We start from the raw sequence: 20,265 nt of genomic DNA on the forward strand, positions 1-20,265 counted from the left end.
ATCTTGGAAAACATGGCAACTTGTGATCCTAAACGTTCTTGGAAAAATGTAGATTTCATCCTTGCATAGAATCCACTTACATTCACCCTAGTCTATGCCTCATACTTGCATCATATAGGTTTCATCTTACATCTTTTAGCACTTACTTAGAGTCCCTCATTTTTACATTGCATTCATTAAGGTTTATTTTGCATCCTTCTTTCTTCGCATTTCAACCCCAAAACTTGCATTTTGCATTGCCCATCTTGCATCTTTACATACCCAGCCATCATCTTGCACACTTTAACCTTCATTTTAGGTGTCCTAAACATCATTTTTAGCCTTTATTCTAGTCTTAACACTGTCCCCTACTACTTACCTCACTGTGGCAGAAAACATAGTAGCTAGAATTGCCTTAGTTTTAGCTAGTTTACCAACTACGCCCTAAAACTACCAGGTGTGGCCAAACTGGCCCCAACTACACCATAGGCATAGTTGGTACTTCTTGAGCACACTTGGTGGTCTAGAGAACCAGTTTGGGATTGCAGATAACATTTTGTGGCTTCTACAATGTCCCTAGGTACCTAGATAGGTCCCCTTGCATTAGCATGCCCTGATTTGCATCATGCATTTCCTAGTCTTCATTTTCTTCACTTAGGACATCATTCCTTAGGTCATAAACCTTGTTCTAAACCTCCTAATCCATCACAACATCAACCCCAACATCTTATCTTCTTGGCATATCAATTTGGCAACCACATTACTAAAAATCAGCAAACCTTTAACCCAACTTCCCAATTGCACCCATAAACTACTAACTATACCCAAACTAGCCCCAACTACACCATAGGTGTATTCGGTACTATTGGAGCACACTTGGCACTTTTAGGGAACACTTGGGAACCTACATGACCATTTTGGGCCTCCAAACTACATTTTGGGACCCTAAAACTACATTTAAGAGCCTCTGTACCTCCTAATTTTGCATTTGACCCAAAACTGCATCCTGCACCCAAAGTCTCATTTTTCACCTTAGGACCTTTGCATAATTCATATCAAATCAGCATAATCACCATTTGGAGTCCCCTAAATTTCATTTTGAAGCCCAAAATTTTTGAATTTAGTCAAAAATTTGAACAAAAGTATGAACCCTAGAGTATTACATTGTGTCAATGGATAATGGATTTGGACCATGTTAATTTTATCATTTTCTTTGGTGAAACACTACTTATTTCAAGGTAGATTTGGTTTTATCATTTTGATCTTATCACTTTTTGCCCTTTTTTTTGGTCAAGATCCAAAGTCTATTGTCATAACGTTAAACTCTTAGGTTAATACCTTGTAAAGATTTCACCTAAGTTCAAAAGACTTCCCATATACCATTTTCATTGCATTATCATACTCCTAGTGTCCCTAAACATCATTTTGACTTACCCTAGTGGCATATCCCTTTCATTTTGCATTATTCAAATCCTATCATGATTTTCACTATCAAACCCTACCAAATGGTCCGCCAACCAACTTGTTTTCTTGATCACTTATCCTCATTTTTCATAGCCTAAATGGCATTATCAACCCTAGAATACCATTCCTTTGCATAATCCACCTTCCATACATCAACCTTTAGCATCCTTACCAAGTCCAAAACACAACCCTAACCTTCATTTTGCATACCTTTGAAATGACACCTTGCATTTATATTTGCATAACATCCCTAGGAAATTTTCACTTTGCATATCAAAAGCCTAGTTCATTTGGCATTTTCCTATGTTTCTTGTCATCCCTAAATACTTAAAAATCCAAAAAACACTCATATCTTGCATACCCATGTCCTAATTATCAAGTTTTGACCTATTTTATCAACTACAACCTTGTATACTAACTACACTTGGTAGTTTCAGGGTGCACTTCATAATTAGATGTTTCATTCTAGGTTCCATAACCCTAATCTACACTTTCACACCTTTCATTGCATCCCTAAACCTTGAAAATTACTATAAACCTCTCAAAACACTCAAAATTTGCATTTTAAGCACCCTAGCACCTCTGTTTACCCATTGCATACCTCCTACTTACCAACTACTTACCTTCATAACCTCAACTACATCATGGATGCACTTGGTACTATTTGGGCATAGTTTCTATTTTAGGTGCATGTGTGGGAGGTAGAAAGTCCATTTAGGTTTCCTGCCATTGCATCTGCATCATTAGTTATCATGCGAACACTTACTAGGACACAATTTTCTCAGAGACCTAAACAACTTTACCAACCCTTGTTTTCTGAGGCATCAATACAACCAAAACCTTGTCCAAGATAAATGAAAAGCAAGAAAACCCAAAAAAAATTTGACAAAGACCAAATTGAGGCATCACAACCATTACTTGCAGACCCCTTGAACATGTATCTACAAGATCACCATAATCAAGCTATGACACAAAAAACCTTAAACAATGCACCTATTTTTTAGTTTCCTTCAAAAAAATTCCCTAAACATGGGATGGTTCAATGGAGTCCTAACTTTGAACCTATATTCGTGCTGATACCACTAGGAGGAGGAAGTGTACCAACCACACCTGAAGATGAACAATAACATTCCTTTGAATTTAGCCAACTTAACACAAGTACCTTCAACCCTAATACATCAAACATACAATGATGTACTATACAACTTAGTGATGACTTTGACACTGATTATGGCATCACTGACAAAGAAATGGCTAGGGCATGTCAAGACAAAAAAATTTGTAAGAACTTCAAACATTTGGCAACCCAAGAAATAGTCAAATTTAACCCAATTGTGGAAAGTCCTAAGTCCAAAAATCAAACCAACACAACAATTGAAAACATACAACCCATGATCAATTTGGACTTACATAAGGGAAAACAACCTTTGGAGTTTTCAAACACAATAATTGCACCTATAAGGTCCCATCAAGAACCAACAATTGAAATCCTCCAAAGTACATTTGAACACATCAATATTAATCCCTTGTTTGACAAAGTGCCACCAATTACTAAATATCCCAAGGGGACATTAAGACTTCACCTTAGTCACATGATGCAACAACAAGACACACCTAAAGGGACTTGTACTCTAGGGATTCCACACATACCTCCTTTGTAAGAGAACCCACAAAGTACACCTTTGCTCCTAACTCTACCAAGTGTTATGACATCAAATGTTATGGAGCCTTTCATTAGTAAAACAAGTCAATCATCAAGTGCAACCATCCCTATGGAAAGACAAAGGAAAAGTCTTATTGACATTACACACATTCCCAATAGAAACACATCTCATGGTCAATTCAATATGATGTCACAAGGAGGAACATCTAACACACAAAGGTACCAAAACAACAATCCAAACATGATGTTCAATTCTCAAGGACTTAGTCAACCTCCATGACAACATCAACCTACAATGGTACAAGGACTTAACACTTCCAAGGTACAACCAAGTATAAATCCACTCAGCACACATTTACCACATCAACAAAAACATCAACCACAACAATAACAACCTCAAGTGGTGTAAACATCCAACATCCCTAATATGTAGTCCAACATAAACCCACTTGACCTCTATGCAATGTACCAACAAAAATTCCAACAACAATAACCCATGTTTGCTAAACAACAAGAGTAACTCAAACAACATTTGGAATACCAAAGAAAACTTGACCAACAAATTGCATATCAATAAAATTTGTAACAACAACAACATGTACAACAACAACCTCAACAGATATATCTACAACAATAATCACATGCATGGTCTCACATACAACCAATAGAGGTATCCCAACAACAACCACCACACATGGCACAATAACAACACATGGTATATCAATCATAGTCAATCCTACAAAAAGTATGACATCAAATACCACAATAAGTACCCCAACATGTATTACAAAAATAACCCTTTTGTCTTCATGGTTCTAACATATTGCCACCACCTAGTGACACATCACCAAACTCATTAGATACAAAAAATTCAGAACTAAGAAGACATAGCTCCCACCAGAGAAAATGATCTACTAATAGGAACAAAGGACTTGAAGGGAAAGCTATCATGCAAAACCCTAATGAAGAGCTATTGCAATAATTCAAACAACTTTCCAAAAAAGTCGAGGCATTGGGAGTCAAAGAAATAGGCTCTATATACAAAAAGGGACCTACATCCTAATCCATTTGACAAAAGTCTATCTATGCCTCCATTCCCAAAACATTTTGAGGCTCCAAGGTTTGAAAAATACTAAGGAAACGGAAACCTTGATGATCACATTCAAGAATTTTGTGCCTCTTGTACCAAACTCAGTGATGAACCCACTTACCTCATGATATTGTTCCCTCATTCTCTAGGTGGGTCCACACTTAAATGGTACTCCAAACTTCCTGGTACTATCAAATTGTGATTAGAACTCGTAGACAAGTTCATCTCCCACTTTGCTTTCAACATTACAAATGAGGTGACACTTTTTGATCTATGCTCAACTAAACAAAAGATGGGAGAACCATTCATCACATTCTTACTATGCTGGAAAAGCTTAGTCAATCAATGCTCACTATACATTCCTGAAGGATGAAAAGTCAACTTGTGCATTGAAAACTTAGTCCTAGACTTGATGTATGGACTCAAAATCAAGAGTCCAAGCACCATTTATAAACTAATGAAAAAAGGGGCTAGTATTGAAGATTCTCTTATCCATAAGGGAATCCTTAAGATAAATAAAAAAAACATAAACACCAATTCCTCTAATGACAAGGAAAATATTTTCTCCAAAAACAAGAATGTGACTAATGATGGCATTGTGGATGCTCGCATGATTAGCTTAGCACAACCTCAACTAAATTTGAAAGGTGCAAATCCTACAAGTTCACAAACTCCTAATCAAACATGAACCCCACAATAGAAGACTAAGACTTCCATGCAGGACAAACCTTGGAGACATCCTAGAACCAAGGATAGGAAATTCACACCATTGGGGATACCTCTTCAAACTGCACTACAATATTTATTGAGTAATAACTTCCTACAATTACCCCCAATCAAATATGAATAGTTGAGTAAAGCCAATTGGTGGGATGAAAAAAAGTACTATGATTACCATCACACCAAAGGACATAAGACTTCATCATGCTTCCAATTGAAACATGCAATACAAAACCTTATTGATGATGGTGTAATCAAAATTGATCCATCATTGTTAGCATCCAACTCTAATCACACTATATTCAAAGATCCTTCAAGTAATCATGACAAAGAGAAGCCCTCTAGTTCAAACTCAAACTGACAAGGTAATGTGAATTACACATGCATTGGATATGACTACACTATCAACTATTTCAATGAGTCTAATTACGGCATATCCATATTCAGCTTAAAGGCTGAAGATCCTTGTTGTGCTATCACTACAATTCATACCAAGATCACTCTACCTAGAACCCCCTCTAGACCTATGGCATCTACTAGACCTACACCACCTAGTAGGCCTGCTGCTCCTACTTCATCTAATTATAGCCTTGTTGAATAGCTTGGCAAGACACCTATGCAAATATCCATCTTAGACCTACTATGTGCATCTCCCCAACATCAGAAGATCTTGGATCAAGCCCTTAAAGAATCAATAGTCCTAGATAACATGGATATTTCCTAGTTCTAAGCTATGATTGGGAACCTATCCACCTCACAACATATTACCTTTTCCCCTAAGGATATTCCTAAGGACAAACCTAATCACAATGATCCCCTTCATCTCAAAGTCTCCATCCATAATGCCAAAGACAGACATGTCTTAATAGATGGAGGAGCAGGACTAAACATTTGTACTCTTAGGGTTGTCAAAGGTTTGGGTTATTCTAGAGATGATGTTGATCCGTCTTAAAAAATCTCAATAAAATCTTATGATGATGGTGAATGCTTCTCCAAGAGCATCATCATATTACCTGTTAGAATTGGTCCATCTACTGAAGATACATTATTCCATGGCCTAGATATTGAAATGAATTGCAACATGATACTAGGACACCCTTGGCTTCATGCTATGAAAATAATATCCTCCACATATCATCAATGTCTAAATTTTTGCTACAAAAATATGGAGGTTACCATCCTTGGTGTTCGAGATCCTTTCTAGTTTTTTGGTAATCTAAGAGATACTACTACATACCAAGTCCCAACAAACAATGAAGCACAACCTACAAATTCTTCTAAGTATGTGGATGCTAATATACTCCTTAGTAAGGCCAAAGAAAAGATGAAGATTGAAGACAATGGGTGTGGATAGTACTTTATGTCTCAAGTATTCAACATTAAGGAGTCACCATTTTCTCCCCAATCTTATGGTAAATCACAATTATTACAAGACTACACTCTAAGATCAATACATAAAATACCACTTCTATTAATGAGGATACTCCTATATGTGTTTAGAAAGCAATAGAAGAACAAAACCCACTTTGATATATCCTAGCAAGTATGGACTTCGGTTTACTATCATGTATAAACAAGGCTATGATGGCTATAGTGGTCTTTGATGTCAAAAACAAGGAATAATTTAACCTATCACTATGAAAGGACAACCTCCTAGTTTGGGGCTTGGATCCATTGCAAATAGGTCCTCCTAGTACTATGGTACCTATGTGTAAGACTATGGATGTTTTGAATGATGAAAAGGCATCTGAGGAAACCCCACTTAAAACCAATAGTCCTCCAACTTTTGAGCATGACCCCAATGATAGAATGAAATCTAATGCCCATATCCATACCTTTAACCAAAGCCCATTTAGCACTAATGATGACATCCCCTCAAGTTATCTTGAACTATTGGATTGGGACCAATGTGGACCACCAATTTTTGATCAATTCGATGATGATGACACTCTCATAATAGACTTTGAAATATATGGAGGCATTATGAAAAAAAATCATACAAAAGAAATTTCTCCTAAAGGGAACACATTGGCATATTTTGGGGAGTCAATTTCATCTTCTAGATGCAAAGAAAAAATCACAAGAATAGGTCTCTTGGTGAAAATCAAAAGGTTCCATTAGACCATCAAAAATCAAAAGCTAAGAATCTCCCAAGGATACAAGATGAACAAGTTGATGCCATGAATATCAATGTTCCAGTGTTCAACATGCCATGAAGAATTTTTGAGTGCTCTTGATCAACCTTCACGTGGGAAGACGTTGGTCTCAATCATCCCAATCCTTCTTTATATTTAGTTTTTTATCCCCCAATCCTACTACCTAATTTTTCCAATAACCAAAATACAACCTCTATCCAACAAGCCTTTGATCATGTCATCATCAATGACATCCCACATAACATATCCATTGAACCATTTATCCTCAGATGCCTTGATTCACAAGAGGCAAACACTTTCTTACATATAGTACATGATGGTATATCTTGAGGCCTTTTAAGTGGTTTGATTTTAGCTATATACTTGGAACAAATCCTAAATCGTTATGGTTAGTTGTGGATCCAAAGATTATTAGCTAGCAACACCAACAATAGATATCTTCTCAGCATTCATCAACAACATTTGTGATTCCGTCTAAAAGTCCTAAAAAAAATTTAGAAAATAGCAAAAAGTCATGAAAAAATGGATGCCTTGATGAAAACTTGGCAAACAAGCATCTTGGCTTGAAAATTTGAGTCAAGAGAAAAATTTTGTCCAAAAGTGAAAACCTGGCAAACAGGTACCATGTGTAATCAGTTATTGCTCCTCCATCTATCGGGATTCCATCTAGTTTTCTTCCCCTCTTGTTCTCATTCCTTGATCATATCCATCATATTGCAAGACATCCTTGGCTCCTTGGCCATTTCTCATGAATAGGTTAATATCCATTGTTATCCTACCTAAGCATCACTAGTCTGCACACACTCTATCATTGGCCTTTGTACATAGTTTGTGTCTTGTCTAAGGGCATATTACCTACACAGTGCATGAGTTTGAACTTGAACTAGGGGCATATCCCTAAGAATTTTTTATCCATTGGACTTATCGCATCATGGATTGGAGCTAAAACTTGTACATGCTTTTATGATCCTAAAAAAATCCTTAAAATCCAAATACAATCCTAAAAAATTCCTAAACATTCAAATATGATCCTAAAAAAATCCTAAACATTCAAATATGTTCCTGAAAAAATCATGAACATTCAAATATGATCCTTAAAAAATAACTAAAATTCATAAAATGTCCTTAAAAAATTCCTAAACATCATATAATGTCTAGAAATAAATCCTCAAAATTGTAAAGTGTCCTAAAGAAACCAATCACACCAAAAAAATTAAATATCCCCAAAAAAACCCATAAAAATCACAAAACCCATCAAAAAACTTGTGATAAATCTTGTAGATAGTCATTGTGGATAACCACCCCTTTTGCCTAAACACTTGCACTTTGTAGACTAAAACTTTGAGCACTACACTTTCACCACAATCACACTATCTGAGCAATGTGAATCGATAGTCAATCCAACATGTCACTATAAACCTGTCAACTAAATCTATCAATATAGCTATCACATCATCAATATGTCAAACACCATCTAAACACCTAAAACACTAAAAATAAATTAATAATGGGGAAGAATAGCTGTTGGCTCACACTATTTAGTGAGTGATTTATTTTTACTTTTTTTTTTCTTTGATCATGTTCCTATGTCACTCAATGATATAAATTGATCTATGAGAGTGGTTGGGATGGTTCATGGTCACCATTTTATGTTTCTATCTATTACAATGTACCTTTGACAGTCTTGGGCATGTATATATGCCTTAGGAAGGACAAGGTCATTTTCTATCTACATTGTGCTTGTTTATGTAAAAGGCTTACATGTTGAACTCTAGCCCTTTATGCCATGATGCATCACATTCCATTTACCACATCAAAATAAAGCTCCATTTGACATGTAGTGCAATTTACAAAAGAAAAATTCTACACGTCATACTACCAATTCCTCATCTCATCTCCTCTATCTTCTGTGTCTTCTTCATCCAATACCTCCCATCTCATTATCAACAAATTGACCTATCATATACATATCTCAATCAATTTCTTGAGGGGGTACCCATACATACATACATACATACATACATACATACATACATACATACGTACATATATATATATATATATATATATATATCATTCCTATTGGGACATGTTTTTACAGCCTTCTCATCATTATTCTTTGACAAAACACTCTAAATCACATTGTATCAAAGAGGGGCAAAATGTAGACACTAAAAAATGGTTCACATCTATGGTTTCATCAAAATGAAATTCCATTTGACATATAGGACATTCTTTGAAAGAAATAGTCTTCATCTCATTCCAATTGGTTCTCATCTCATCCCTTAGGTTTTCTTTCATTCATGTCTTCATTCATCACCATTATCATGTGTTCCGATGCACCAAATCATCTTCGTCTTGCATTTCTGCATTCTTACATCATCTTGCATTGTCTGTCAACCTTCTAGGGCCTTCCACCTAGTCCAGCCTTGGTCTGACCTTTTTTTGACCAAGTTTGTCCAAATTTGACCATGGTTGACTAATTTCACTCATGTTTTGACCTTTTTCCACCATTTCAGGCACTCACACAAAGTTTTAGGTCATTCTAAGTCTAGTTAGGCTATTTTTGGCCCTTGGAGCCTTCTATGGCACATTCTACACTTTCTAAGCACACTTGGTATTGTCATGGCATGCTTGGGGCAATAGGATGCCTAGAATTTCTCCTAGAGCCCCTATGTTGCACTCTGTAGGCCATAACTTTTGTGTTTCAACTCCAAATTTTGAACTGTCAATTACAATAGATTTGTATCTTCATTGTGAACAAAATGAGCTATCACTTTCATTATTTTGTCAATTTCTTGAGTGGTAACCCTTGAAAATACTTTTGGGCCCCTAAATCAAAATCACTTCTTCATACTAGTTCATCCCATTTTCTCATTCCTCTAACTCTGATCTTTTATCCAACCTAATTGCATCTCAATAGTGTCTATCATCATTTATATCCTCTTTCACATCAATTGAACATCATTTTGGAATCATTTCAATATCATCAAAAATCATATCAAATCAACTCACAACCATTTCATATTAACTTAAAATCACCCCAAATCAACTCAAAATTACTCAGAATTAGTCCTAATAAACTCGGAACATATCAAACATCCCAAATCAATCATCATTTATCTAACCCTAGGCATTGTTGTGGCTTTCAATACCTTGGAAACCTATCAATCTATCAAATCCTATCAATCTGACCTTAGTATTGTCATGGCTCTCAATACTAGGTCAAACTATCATTTATGTCATCCAATCTTTAACATTTTCAAGGCTCTCAGTGTTATATCATGACATCATCAAATCACTTTAATAATATTTATTGTGTGCATTGATATTATTATGATCAACCCTATCAATTGATCTTGATCATGTAGCATTTATAGTGTTAGTTAAATGTTACATAGCTTTAGTTCATGTCATGTGTCCTTGGCATGTTATGAATTTCAATCAATCATTCAATTTGACCATGGCTTTGGTCTACCTTTGACCATCCTATTCAATTTGTATCATCATCACATTTCATCAAAGTATACTATCACACTTATTTAATCAATTTTGGCCAATCATTTACTGATTTCCTCTATAGGATTAAATAACCCATAATTTAATTCTATTATTCCTTCTAATTATTCTTCCTAATTGTCATCCTCAATTAATTGATATTTTATTAATTAATTGGTTCATCATTCACAACCCATGGAAATTCACAATTTCCTAAGTCACATTTTCCATCATTGATTCCATTTTACTAATTTCATTAATTTCTATCATCATCATGACATTTGGGTATGACACCTCATGGATTCTCCTTTGACATTTGGCTAAGATATGTCATAATCCAATATTCGTATTCCCTTATGCATGTCTATCTTTATCTCCCTTTGTCATAGATTCTTGGCTTTAAGTGGGCTTGAGGTGTCTTATGACACGTCATAGATTCTCTCCCACATTTAACCAAGTTTGACTTCCATGCACCATATAATCTTATACTTGGCATCTTGTGTCATATGCATCATGTATTCTCAAAGGAATCTCTTGCCACATTGCATACCTAAGGTGACAAATCCAATGCTCCCACTTTATATGTTGATTATAAAATGAGCATTCTTTCTCTCATTTTTGGTACCTAATTCTTAAGTCTTTTTAGGTCCCTAGTTCTTCTTATCTTTTGTACTCTTACTGTCACACTAAAATCAAAACTTCAATTATTCTCATAGCATTATCATCATCTTAGGCTTTTTCTTCAACTTTGTGTGCACTATAGGAAATTTTGGAGCTACATCATTTGGAGAAGAAAGAAGGACATGGAAGCTACAAATGAAAGAGATGGTTTCTAACTTTGTTTTTTTTCCTTTATTAGTTTGGCTTTCATGGTAGACTAGTGGGTGTTAGCATATGTTTATTGAGTTTTTGATTTTCTCATAGTGTGTTAGACATTAGCCTATTTTCTAGTCCTATAGTTCAAACCTACACTCAACAAACTTTTAGAAAACAAACCCCATATTCATGATTTTAAAATGATTAATAGAAAGGATTTATTAATAAACCAATCATGTACACAAGTCTCCTATAGAACAAGTGTGAGAAATATCTTTAGGTGACAAGATGATCTATTCCCACAAATCAATATGTTGCAACAAGAAAGATTAATAAAAGAACTCAATAATAAATTTTCTATATTTTAATTTTAAAACTATAATAAATATTACTTATATATATTAAATCTTATGCAAGATGAAGTGGTAAAATGGGATGAAATAAAATGGAAATGAAATAGGGAAGCATGTATATAAGTGCATGAAATTGATTAAAACATGTCATAAAATGGGTCATAATTGAATCTTATCATGTACCATGATGTCTACTTATTTAAGTGCATTACAAGACTAACTTGTATCTACTAGTATGGTTAATTCAACATTGTTGTGTATGATTTTTATTTATTGATGATATGTAGGTAGAACTGCCTCCATGACATGAATCCATGGTCTTTAAAGAATTATATGCTATGCTATAAGTAGACCAAGCAATTGACATAAGACATTTCTTTCAATAGTCCCCACCCCAATGGTTAAGACCACAAGTCCTTAAAAATGTCTCTCTTCTTTATCATAACCCTTAATTTTTCTCTTTCTTCTTGGACCTATTGCATGTTTCAATAATCCCAATGGTTTTACCAAATTGAAGGTGCAAATATTTAGACCAATGCCTCCATCTATCAAAATACATTTGACATGGTGTTTATGTATAAGAACTTTTATATATAGAAGCTAGTTATGTAGATGATTCAATGATTTGTAATACTCTTTTGAAAAAGATAGATAATGTGGGGAAGTTGAATGTCCCATCATTGTTTAAAAATTTACCACATGGAAATACTTTAGAAAATTTATTGATAATAAAGAATGATCCAAAGTCTCTCTATGATTAAGAGAGATTTTAAGAAATTTCAAGATTGATATATTAGTAGGTGTGTGTTGTAATTGATCCACCAAACTATAACTATTTGTCATTGATGATGTTAATTATCTAGATTTTTTTCATTTGATCATGTGTTGTTAGTGTTTTTTTAGATGTGGGAACTCCTTCAACTGTAATTTTTTCTTGTCTCCTTATAACCACATTTAAAGTATCAATTTTTCATTCTTTATGAACTCCATTAAGAGTAAGTGTGTTTGATTTCTTTTGAGCTAATTTTGGAGTAATTCCATTAACTATTTGGTCACTTGGTTGTAACAAGTTAATAACATTGTCATCACATGAATATGTGTAATTGGTCTTGATTCTTTTCCTCTTAGATGATTCACCTTTCTTATAGATAGGCATAGGTTGTTGAAATCTTTTATGATCACTATTTGTAGTATGACCATGAGCTTTTACCTTATTGTTATCTATCAAGTCTTGAATAGTGTGTTTGAGTGTTATGCAAGTACTCATCTTATGACCTTTCTTTTAGGAAAGTTATAATTTAATTATCATTCCACCACTTGGGTTTTACTTTTGGTTCCCAAGGTTTTTTCTTTAGCAAGCATAAGAATATTATTGTATAGAAGTGAATTGAGGACAACACACAATATATCCCCCAATGGAGTAATTTTCTTTTAAATTTTTATAACCAAGGATAATTTTGAGGTTAGTTGTTGTTTTTTTTGAATGGTTTGGATCCTACTATTTTTTGGCATTGTTGTTATTATTTTTTGCACTTTTATTTTATTTAAACTTTGAAGATACATTGAATACTTTAGGTCAAGATTTTGAGATATGTCCACCCAAAACTCGGTTGATAACTATGTTTATTCTTGTTCCATGGTTTCCACTTGTCCTTTTCATAGTTATTGTTGTTTGATTTGTATTTTCTTCATTGTGAATGTTAATATACCCTTTCTTGACCATGAGATTTTTTGTTTTAACTTCACTCAACATTCACATTGAATGTTAAATGACGTTGAAGTTTTATTCTATAGATTAGTTATATTTTGGAATTGAGTTGTTTGATAAAGATATCCATATTTTCATTTCAAGTAAGGCTCTTGCATACTAGCAAATGATTTTCTCCATCTTTATAAGAATTTGAGGAATGGTTCTTGACTATGTTATTTTGAATTGTACAAGTCAAGAATAGCTACCAATTGTTGTATGTTATATGAATATTATTGAATGAACTTCTTGACTAGTCCCTCAAATGTGTTGATTCTAGTTGGCGAATTTAAGAATCAATCCATAGATGAAAAAAATGGAATTCTAGGAAATAACCTCATTAAGTATGTTTTTTTATGTTGGAAATATAATGGGAAAGTAAGATACTAAGATGAGGGTGATTTAGGACCTCTTTAACACTTCAACATTTCAAACATAAATCATATATAATAACTTCACCATTAACCCTTATCTCAATATTACTATAAACCAAATAGATAATTACTACAACATAATATCATATCTAATATTTACTTGCATGAATAACACTCATGAAACATAAAAATATCATAATACATGACACAATGCTTTGAATACATAGAAAACCTCCAAGGTGAAGGTAAAATTGTGGTGGGGATGACACCCACAAAGGCTTCACTACTGGCATAGCAAATTTTTATTTTTATTATGGCTATAATTTAATCATTTCTAATGATCTACCTTGTAAGGGGTGTAGCCTATTAAAATATTTACAAGAATTATTCAATCTAATTTGATTAAAGGATTTTACCTCACAACTAAATGAGTATGTTGTTAGGAGATTCTGAAAGGTTTATTTAAACCACTATGTTAAGAGATTGACAAGTTGAAAAAATTGTAAGAATGTATTAGTACTTGAGTCTTCAGTTTTCACTACAATGCTAATAATAGATCTCCTCTATAAATTTATTGATCACTTCTTTGATCTAATCTATCACTAACTTTGTACTTCACTACTTCTCTAGAATTCTTGGTCACTCTTCCTAATTCACATTTATACTTCACATATAACCAAATACTTAATTATATATGCTCCAAAAATGTGAACTAGGTAATAAAAAATTCTCAACATTACATGAAGCTTCTAGATCATGATCAATAATTTAGATTCATTCCTTTTTCCATTTAGTCCTTGCAATTTTTTTATTGGTCAATCTTCCTACACAGGGTTTAATGATCCTTACTAGTGTTGGAAATATAAGAGGAGTAATTGAGAGGGGAGAGGTGAATAATTTACTACTAACAATAAATCTTAGATCATTTAGATGTCAATAAAAATCAAAACTCTATTTAAACTATATTTTCTTGTAACTTGGAAAACACACATGCACTCAGTTTACACTAGTAGATGTTGTAAATTGATAAACATTAAAATAACTTGGTAACTTCTTAACATGAAAATCTTTAATATATTATATGTGATTAACCTTAATTAACTTAGTTTCAAACACATAATTGAAATAGCTTGAACACAATTGACACCAAGATTTTATGTAGAAACCCAATTTGGAAAAAACCACCAATTGCAATTAGTTATTGATTTTTACTTTTTTGAAGTGAGCCTTGTTAGGAACCAACCCTATTAAACGTTACAAAACACACTGTTAGGCATGACCCTATTAGAGGGTTTAATCACCATTTTAGGAATGGCCTTATTAGAGGTCTTTGGACATTTCAAATAGAAATACCACCTTGTTAGAGGATTTAATGATAGTTGTTAAGCCAACTTGGATAAGAGAGTTAGATCACTGCTACAATTGTTAGAAAGTAATAATGAGATGACCTAATTTTTGATGCAATTGAATTGCTGATTATAGATCTTAATTCTGGTTTGTATACCTAATCCTTCCTGATTGAATGTATTTTTGCAACACAACAAGGATATTCTACTTATCATTCCAATTCACTTCCTCTAAGCATCATTAAATCTTCTATTATGTTCCACACTTTCAATCCTCAACTTGAACTTATATTTATATCTTACACATTGTCAAGTCAGCTTGAATACACCTTAGAATACTTAATGTCCATCTTCCTAGTTAGTTAGAACAAATAAACAAATCAATTGAACTCAACATTCCAAAATAAGAAAATCCTTTATTAGTCGACCCTTCTTGGTAGATACTAACTCAAAACAATTTTCCTATGTTAATCTAGTGAACTCAGTTAATATTGGATATTTAAAAAATTTCCTTTGATAACAAAGTGAGTTTGGTTAACACTAGTTCTATCTAACATTTTTTCAATACCTAAGTTATCTTAGTTAACACTCAACTTCTAAAAACTTTCCTTTGATGGCTGAGTGAACACTCAACTTCTATAAACTTTCCTTTGATGATCGAGTGAACTCAGTAGACATTGTCTTCTAAACTAGGTAAACTCTAGAATGTTCAGTAGATATAAGAAACTATATTCAATTCCCAAGTGAGCTTGGTATACATTGACTAGTAATGATATGCCATTTTTTGTAATATCAAAGACAATACAAAATTAATTAATTGTTTTCAACAATCTCCTTCTTTGTCATCAACATGTCATAATACAATGAAATTTTAGAGCAAGCATAAAGTAAGAAACACATCCTTAGTTTCATTCTAACTCTCATCCATGAGAACTCCCTCTATAAGTGTGAATTTCCTCTCCCTTTAGTTTCTCCCTCTACTAGCAAAATTTTATCTTTGATATCAAGCCAAGTTCTTCCTCTTTGACATCTATGAAAATATATACTCTCCCTCTATTTAAAAATGTTAGAAATGCTTTAGAATAACTGAGAGGGGGGAGAGGGGTGAATCAGTTATTCAAGGTCCAAATGTCCTATTCAAACTTTTTCATCAAGTAAAGTGTGCCCATCAAACTTATTCATTCATCCAAGCTTTAACTTTCCTATTCAGCAAGTTATTGTAAATCAACATGCAAACATAACACATAACACATTGATTTACATGGAAATCCAATTTGGGAAAAACCACCATTTACATGCTACTCAATTCTCACTCTTCTAAAGTGATGCCCTATGAAAGGCTTACCTTGTTAAAGGCTACAACACATAATTAAATGTGACCTAGTTAAAGGATTTGACCACCCTATTAGAAGTGGTCCTGTTTAGAGGACTTTAAAATATTCATTTGAAATGTCACACTATGAAAGGATTTACAAATGGCTGGTAGATAAACCTAAGTCCATATGATTTTATTTTACCCTAACTGATACAATTACTAGAGAGTAACAATAAAGAGTTTTGACCTGATTACATCATACAACATAACTTGTAGATTTCAGATCACCATTCATCTCATAACTTTGCCTAGCTTTTATTCTCTGCAACTCTAATAGCTTGCCCTCCTTTCAAGCTTATTCTCCTTGAGTCTTCATGTTCAATGTACAATTACAATTCTCTCTTTATGAAAACTTGTCAAAGCAGAGCCTCTGTGCTCTATTCTTCCTTCTCCTAGATGTCTTCTACTTGACACTCTTCAACCACTTTGCAATTTGGCACTCTATCAGCTCTTGCTTCTTAGTCTATGAATTCTTAAATAGAAGTCTTGGAATTTCATTTTCCACTTGATTTTTCCCTACTTTTATTTTAACTCATATGGATTAGGTAGGATTCTTTGAATCTAACCCATATTTTGTTTCTTCTGGAAACATCATGAAGAATCCTCTTGAATTCAATCAAAAATAGTTTACATAAAATTCTATGCCACTAGCACATCATCCTTATCCTCTAACTAGTTCACAAAATTCAAGATAACAACTTTGTTAGCTCATATTTCTTGAATCTTTGATATTTCCAATAATGTAGTAGCTCAACTCTATTAAAATTTTGGTGCTCGATACATACTATGTTACTTAGCATCAACTATGTTTTACTAATGCTTGACACCTACTATGAATTCACTTAGCATCTACTAAGATTTTCTAACACTCAACTCCTTCTATATCACTTAGCACTTGAACTTCACTCAGCACTTGAAGTTCACTCGGCACCTGAAGTTTACTTGGCACATACTAGATTTTACATTTTCTTGACTTCAACTAAAAATTTTCTCCACTTAAACTAGCTTGCTCGGCACACACTGATGAACTTAGTTTAAGCTTTGTAGTCAACCTTGTTCTAACTTATACTTCTAATGTTTCTAATTATGACCATCCTCTATGTTTTTGAATATGTTACCAATACATCATTTAATCAATGTCTTAATTGATCCTTGCACTTCATTTCAAAATCAGAACTCAACCTTTCCCTTAGGTGCTCTTGTTACATCTTGTTGATTAAATCCTCTTCATCAATCAACTAAGTGATAGTACTTGGATCTTATAAGAAATTTTCATTCCAACAAATAATAGGTTTGACATCAATGACAAAACAATGATTGAAAAAATTCTTTTAATAACGATCTCCCTCTTTCAAACAATCTTCTTCATCAATGATTTTTTCAATTAGATTTCCAACAATCTCCTTCTTTGGTATTGATGGAAAACCAAACTGATCAACCATTAGACCAAACTATTCAACCATGTTATTAAAGTGCTAACTAGGTTAGAACAATAAGTAAAATGCCAAAATGAAATTGTGTTACCATTAGTTGTCTCATCTCCTTCTCTTGATATACTCTCCTGATTGGTTTACTTCTATTTCTCCCTCTTAGCTATTGTATCCTTTCTTACATTCTCTCTCTCTTTGTATGCATTTCTCATCTTCTACTATTTATTTCTTTTTCGATGTTTTCTGATCAATTTCTAGTATTTATCTCTCAATCTTCATTCTCTTTCATTCTTCTCACTCAACTATTGATTAGTTGATCAATTTCTCACTTCTCCCTCTTCAACAACAATGCCAAAGACATATTAACATCTCAACATCTTATTATGCAAGTATAACATTTGTAGGTTCTTTTAATTTCTCCCTCTATCACCCATCTTGTGACTAATTAGGAATTTCATCATTTCAATTACTTTAGACATAAATCCTAAAGTAAGTATCATCTGAATCAGTGTGTAATATTTTAACAATTAGCTCATTCGGTGTATGGGAGTCTTGCTTTTACTTCAAGTATCCTTGGCTAGGGGTATCACCCCTAACTTATGACTATGATACTCAAAATCATCTTTAGATAGTACTTTTGTGAAAATATCAGCAATCTGTTCCTTTGAGCTAACATATTCCATCTTCACTTGTTTGTCTTCCACCAATTCTCTTACATAGTGATACTTGATTGTAGTGTGTTTGGTTTTGGGATACATTACAAGGTTCTTTGATATGTTGATAGCACTTGTATTATCACAATAAAGTATCATAGGCTCATTTAATTCTTCCTTCATACCTTGCAATAGATGTTTGATCCATACAATATTAATGCAATTGATAGTAGCTGCAACATATGCAGTTTTTTGCTGTGGACTGTGAGGTACAACTTTTCTTTTTGTTGGTCCATGTAATCAATCTTCTTCCCAAGAAAAGTGCTCCTCCACTGGTGTTTTTTCTTTCATCAATATTACCTCCCCAATCTACATCAATGTAGGCTCTTAGTTCAAAATTTTCACTTCTCTTGTAGTATAAACCAAAGCCATTAGTTCCTTTTAGGTACCTCAATATTCTCTTTATTACCGTTAGATGATTTTCTCTTGGATTTGCAGAAAATCTTGTCACTATTCTAATAACTAATGCAATTTCTAGTCTACTATGCACAACATATTTTAACTTTCCAATCATTGATCTATACATTGTCTGATTTACTTCAACTAACTCATCATTCTTGGATAACTTATGTCCTGTTACCATTAGTGTGCTAACTAGTTTTGAGTCTTCTAATCCAAATGTCTTGAGTATCTCCTTGATGTATTTTGATTGGGTCACAAATATTCCATGCTTCAATTGATGTACTTGTAATCCAACAAAGAATTTGATTTGTCCAAACATTCACATTTCAATCTCATGTTTCATTTAATCAGTAAAATCTTTTCATAGAACATCTTTTCCTCCAAATATTATATCATCAACAAAGATTTCAAATATTAAAATGTCTTTACCTTATTCTACCTTGATGTATAGGTTTCTATTGTCATCTATTCTATCAAATCCTATCTTCACAAGATATTTGTGTAGTCTCCCATACCATGCTGTAGGTGCTTGCTTCAAACCATAAATTGTCTTACGCAATTTGCAAACCATATTTATATTTTTGTCATCAACAAATCCCTTTGGTTGTTTTATGTAGACTTCCTTTTCTAGTATACCATTCAGAAAAGTAGACTTCACATCCATTTGGTAGACCTTGAAACCTTTGTAAGTAGCATATGAAAGTAATGTTCTTACACCTTCCATTCTTTCAATAGGAGAAAATGTTTCCCCATAATCTAGTCCTTCTTGTGCATTGCCTTTGCAGACTAATTTCCAGTTTTGTTTCTAGTTATCTCACCATTCTCATCAAGTTTGTTCCTAAACACCCATTTGGTACCAATTACATTCTTATCAGCTAGTCTAGGAACTAGGGTCCAAGTTTTGTTCTTCTCAATCTAGTCTATCTTGTCTTCCATAGCTTTATACTAGTCATCATCTTGAAGTGCATATTTCACTATTTTTTGCTCAACCTTGCTTAGTAGGCATGGTTCATTCCTTAGTCTATTCCTTGCCATTGGTTTGGCATCCTTGCCACAAATGATTTGATCTATAGGGTGATGTCTCCTTACATACTTGGCTAATCTTGGTTCTATCCTTCCCATGTTTGATCCTTTAGCTT

Source organism: Cupressus sempervirens, chromosome 8, assembly GCF_028749045.1.
Source record: "Cupressus sempervirens isolate cs-2001-9-10 chromosome 8, ASM2874904v1, whole genome shotgun sequence".
NCBI lineage: Eukaryota > Viridiplantae > Streptophyta > Pinopsida > Cupressales > Cupressaceae > Cupressus > Cupressus sempervirens.